The sequence below is a fragment of the Rattus rattus genome, chromosome 1 (assembly GCF_011064425.1).
Source record: "Rattus rattus isolate New Zealand chromosome 1, Rrattus_CSIRO_v1, whole genome shotgun sequence".
NCBI lineage: Eukaryota > Metazoa > Chordata > Mammalia > Rodentia > Muridae > Rattus > Rattus rattus.
In genome coordinates, this window is record NC_046154.1 from 196,938,909 (window position 1) to 196,944,857 (window position 5,949).

Below are 5,949 nucleotides of genomic sequence, written 5' to 3' on the forward strand. Positions count from 1 at the left end.
GCTTGGATCTGCAGTCTGCGAAAAATATCTCACATTTGTGATGGGTTTTCACCCTCCTCGTGACTGTGAAAGGCAAGGAGCAAGCACGTTTCGCCCATAAGGAAACTGAGGCACAGCTGGGTAACAAAGCTGGGAGGTGACAACTGCTTTATCAGTGACAATGATTCTGGGGCCGTTCCTCTAGACCCTGGTGCCTAATTTGTAAGGTCCTTCAAGAAAGACAGAAAGAAAGGAAGAAAGGAAGAAAGAAAGAAAGGAGGGAGGAAAGAAAGAAAGAAAGAAAGAAAGAAAGAAAGAAAGAAAGAGAAGAAAACAAGGAAGAAAAGGAAGGAAGGAAGGAAGGAAGGAAGGAAGGAAGGAAAGGAAGGAAGGAAGGAAGGAAGGGAAGAAGGAAGGAAGGGGGAGGAAGGAAGGAAAGAAGGAAGGGAGGAAAGAGAAGGGTTAGGAAGGAAGAGAAGAGAGAGGGGGAAGGAAAGGAGGGGAAGGAAGGGGGAAGGAAGGAAAAACAAGGGGATAGGTTGGAAGGAAGAAGGAAGGAAGGAAGGAAGGAAGGAAGGAAGGAAGGAAGGAAGGAAGGAAGAAGGAAGGCAGGCAGGCTGTGAATGGCTGATAGTCAATCCAACCAAGAAGGATCAGCCTGAGTCCAGTCTGAAGCTAGGCTCTTTGCAGCAGTGAGATGTCACTGCACACTAGGCTGGAAGGAGCCAGGCTTGGCCCCTTAACCAACTTAGGCCACTCAGAGTTTATCAACAATTAAAAGACAATGTGAAGAATGGAGAAGGTCACTGGGCCAAAGCTCCAAAGGGACAACATTCTCAAGCAATTCTTCTTTGACCCTGGAGAGATTCTTCACCGTGCATGTGAGATTTAAAATGCAATTCAGTTTAAACTGTTTTAACCTGGGGTCCAGTTCACCGACTTCTCAGCACAGCCGACTGGTTGCTTTTGCCGGTGTGACAGAGTACCTGGCTAAAAGACACTTATGGGAAGAAGGCTTCCCTTTGGCTCAAGACTTAGGGGGGGACACTTCACCGTGACAGAGCGGGCGTGGAGGCATGAGCAGAGCAGGCAGTTTACACCCCTTGTATCTTAGACTAACAGGAAGCAGAGAGTAGACAGGAAGAGGGGCCAAGCTATAAAACCTCAGAGGCTACCCCCTGTGACCCATTTCTTCTAGCAAGCCTGCACCTCCTACAAGTTCTCCAATCTCTTAAATCACCAGCCAGAAACCATCAGATCAAACACATGAGCCCGTGGAAGGTGCATCCCAGTCAACCCATTGCACCAGGCCTCCCTACCTAGCACCACGCACAGAAATGGAACCTTCTTCCCTTTGTGTTGTTTCACTATGTAGTCCTCATTAGACCACAAAAGCAGCAGTAAGGTACCAGAGCTTTCTCAGCCACACTCCGGGTCTTGAGCTCACCTTGTGTCAAACACTCCATCTTGCCTTAGCCAACACAATCCATTGATTGTTTCCTGTGTGGCTTTTCTTTCTCTGATCAAAATTTGGAGCACTCTTTTTTTTTCTTTTGAACTACATTATCCTTAGATTCACCTCGGGGTGACCTTAGATGACCATGTAAAAACTTCCAGAGAAAGCCACACTTAGGTGCTTAAGGGACATGACTAGACTGGCGTGAAGCCAATGAGATTGTGAAACCTCTGGTAAATCAATAAACTCTGAAGGCTGAGACATTGCCAACTGCACCTCAAGCCCACCGGCACCGGCTAATTGACTCCTACTGCAGATTAGGTCAGCTCTCACGCCACCTCTCTTTAGACTCTATTTGGACTCCATTTGGCAATACCCGTAATACCAGATAGGCCGGTTAGTAACACTCAGGAAGAGTGCTAATGAGATTTAAGCTGGCACAGGGAGCTATCAAAGAGAAACCATCACTTTAAACCTTAATCCTGTCCTTGCTTGGAAGAAAAGAGACTTGCTGGCCTGCCTTCCGCTGAGGCAAGGCTGAGAACAGTGGACATAAAAGAGCGATAACAAGAAGGTTGCAGACATCGCTGGCAGGGCCCTGGAGTCCGCCAGCTGCCTGCCTGATGGCTCAGCAGAACCACAGGAAAGGAGATCCATCCCCCATGGACACTGAGGGAGGCAAATGATTTGCACACGTGCCTGGAAGACGTCATACGGAGGCCTTCTCCGCTCTAGGTGGGACCAAGCGTGGGGAGCCAAGAGCGTGTATTACGAGTCTCTGATGTCTACTTCAGCGCGGCTACAGGTGTCCTTAACGAGATTTCCATTCAGATGTATTAGATTAACTTTACCAAAAAATAATCACTCACTTAGTTCAGTGTGGGAAGAAACTCTGATTCAGATCTGAGATTATCTACAGGTAAAAAAGCGTTAACCATCACATGGTTACCTAACCAACCACTGTACATAAGCAAAACAAAATGCCAGTGACTTTGTGATTCCTGATTTTAACATAAGTAGTATTGTAGCTGAAACTAAAGTGGTTTGTTTTGTTTGTTTGTCTGTTTGTTTGTTTGTTTTTGATATGATATGGAGAGGGAAGATGAGGCAAAGGCCATGGATTCAGACTTAGGCTGTAAGCCTTTTTACCTCAGGTAGACGGATCAGCTCATTCGACAGGCAGGTAAGAACTGACGGAAGGAAGGCCTTTTGTCTTCAGATATATTTATGCACCAAGAAAAATCCCTACACCGGGATGCCAGAGGCTCATGTGTGAAGCCGTGCAGCCCCCTGGCTTAGATAAGCAAACCTAGAAAATAAGCAATTCTGAAAGTCGGCGAGGTCTTGATTTCAAGTCAAAAATCACCTATGTAGAGCTGTTTTCTTTACTTTTCATTCCCCTCCTAAAACTTGGAGTCAAGTTTATCTCTTGAATCGCTGTTCAAAGTGCAAACCCAGAGCAGTGATTTATCTAAAGTCTGAATGCGTCAAAAGTTCAAATAGTCAGTTTTCACAAAGTGGCCTGCAGTTTTTGGCAATAGGCACCGTGCAGTACAATCTCTAGTTTACCTTCCAAATCGCAAAGAGGGAAAACTAGCCTCTGCTCGGGGTCATGTTATGAATGTGTTTGTTCTCTTGCTCTGTTCTAAAGAACTTTCAGGGAAGTCTGAGAGAGTCAGAGGAGCTCAGAAAGGACGAAGCATCCTCCCTCACACTAAACACCATCCCACCCAACTCAACCTCAGCGGTGAACTCCGGTGGTTTGTGCGGACTTTCACTTGTACTCACATGACTTCCATCCCCCTTGTCATCCAGAAAAGGCTCATCCCCATCCCCACCCCACCCCCATCCCCACCTCCACCCCTCACACGCCATCTCTACTCCCCACCCCATCTCTACTCCCCCCACCCCCACCCATAACCCCACCCCCACCTTGGGGAATTTAGACTGCTACCATGCCAGCACACATAGAGAGAGACTGGTCACTTTTATTTCTTCTTATCTTGAAACAACTGATCCAATTTGCATGGAAAGTTTTCTTAAATCTAAAGACATATCCTTGGTTTTACTTAGGGAACCGTGTGCTGCCATTTGATATGTGTCACTTCCTAGAGAGAATACAGACGTCTCCCAAGGACACTCAGAGTGCCTGAGCAGGATAAAGAGTTGAGGGGGGTCTGCAGTATTGCCTAGCCGTTTCCTCAGAACAGATTGAGTCCCCTCCTGGAGTGTTTGTTCCTAAGCCTCGGAAATGAGCAATCATGAAATATAGAGACAATCCCTTCTACACTGTATGGAAGCATCATCTGTCAATCAAAAGCTGATTGGCCAATGCCCTGAGGCAGGAAATAGAAGGTGGAAGTTGAGAGAGAGAGAGAGAGAGAGAGAGAGAGAGAGAGAGAGAGAGAGAGAGAGAGAGAGAACTCTGGGATAGAGTCAGGTGCAAGAAAAGATTTGCCCCGACCTCTGAGTAGACAGACTCATGAAACTGAAAGGAAGTAACCAGCCTTGTAGCACTCAGAATAAAATAAACTATTTAATTAAATCACAAGCTAGTTGGGGAATGAGCCAAAACTTGTGGCTGAGGCATTTATTCATATATAGTAAGTCTCAGAGTCATTATTCCCAGAACGAGGGGGCAGAGATGGAAAACCCTACAATCACAATGCAAGACCCAGGAAGTTCCTAAAATTTACAAGACTCCCAAGAACCCCTACTCCAAGCCTCTATGTGCAGTAACAATTGCTTGGCCAAGGGCAATCTGACCACTGGATCTACCTGCCAGTCTTGCAGAGGCTTTAGGGATACAGCTTTTATTAGCTGTCACCTACACTGGAGTCAACTGTTTGCTGCTGCACCTAATGCTTAGTCATCTATGTTCCCATAGCTAACTCCTCACCCCTGCTCCTGTGAGTAACCCCAATAAACTCACTGGATCATCAAGACAAACTTGGATACAATCTTTGACCTGTCATTAGTGCCCTATAGTGACTGGGTGGATATAAGTTTGTTCATATCTCCTGAGGAAAGTGAAGCAATATGCTTTAAAGTAATGTCTGGGGAGCTAAGAAAGTGCACAGCTGACAAGTGTATGCCTGCCTCAGTGTACCAAAGAGAAGAGAACTGGAACACTGGTGGGTGGAGAGAGGTAAGTGTTCACAGGAGACAGCTCCTGAGCCTGTTTGCATACAGGAAAATTTTAAATGGGGTTTAATTTTACTTATTTATTTGCTCTCTTTTCTGGGAGTTGTCAAATCCTGACTTAGCCAGTAGTTAACTGAATAATTTGGGGTATGTTATTTGATCCCTTTGTGCCTGATTTTCCCCAGTGTCAAAGGGACATAGTAGAAATACATGTCTTAGGGTGCTTGTAAAGGTAAGAGTGTTTCAACCAGTCCCTGGCACATAGCAAGCATAGATTATTTATCCCATATATTTCAGAATTTAATGCCCTTTCCATTTAAAGGCAGAACTTATGCAACTTCAGTGTTCTTGCGGTTATTTCAGAAGGTGAGAACAGGTCTCTCAAGGCTCAGCCCAGTTTCCTTGTGACCCATCACCAACGTACATACATTAGCCATCTTCCAAGCATGCTCCTCCCCACCCATCGCTCCGCCCTTTTCCCTCACCCTTGCTCTACTGTGTCAGTTAGCTTCTTAACCTCAGCCTGCCTCTCCACTACAGACTGCTCCCTGTTAACATTTTGTCTTTACTATATTGAAATGGTGGGACAAGAGAGTCTGCACATTGACCCAAGTGAGCTATATGACCTTGCCTCCCACTTATTTCTGATTGGTGAATAAAGACGCTCACAGCTAACAGCTGGGTGGAAGAGAGATAGGCAGGGTTTAGGGTTGCCGGGCTTGGGGGGGTCAGAGGAGAACACTAGCAGAACAGAAGGTGAAGGAGGAGGAGTTAGGAGTCAAGAAAACGTGGCCCTGAGGGCTGGCCAATTGGAGTTAAGAGCAGCGCAGATGAAACATAGTAAGTAATAACTCAGGGTTATCCATAGGAGAGAAGAGTCTAGTAGCATAGAAGGCTGATATCTGTCCATCGCTTGTGCTACTTAAGGCTTATTGTAAATAAAAAGGTTGTGTGTGGCTTTTATCCGGGAACTGGATGATCAAAGGCAGGGTAGACACCCTGGGTCAGAATTAAATAATTTCTACAACATCCCCCTGGAGTGCCCCCAAGACATTTCACCACTTAGGATGCTTTTGTATTCTCCTTACTGGAACACTTAGTACTTTATTACTTCCTTAGATCTCTCAGCCTTACCAGATTGCAAACTCCACATTTCAGTCCTTTGGGGGATTCCTGGGTTTCTGAATCCAACAATTTTCATATTGTCAGTCCTAAATTTATTTAGGAAGTCAACGCCTAAATTCTAAAGCATATGGTAAAACAAAGTCGGTTTTTTGAGTCAGACAGACTTTAATTCTGACCCTGTCAAAATTTGCTGTGTGGCTTTGGGCAGTAATCCTGTCAGCCCCTCGTGGGCTCGTCAGGATGGT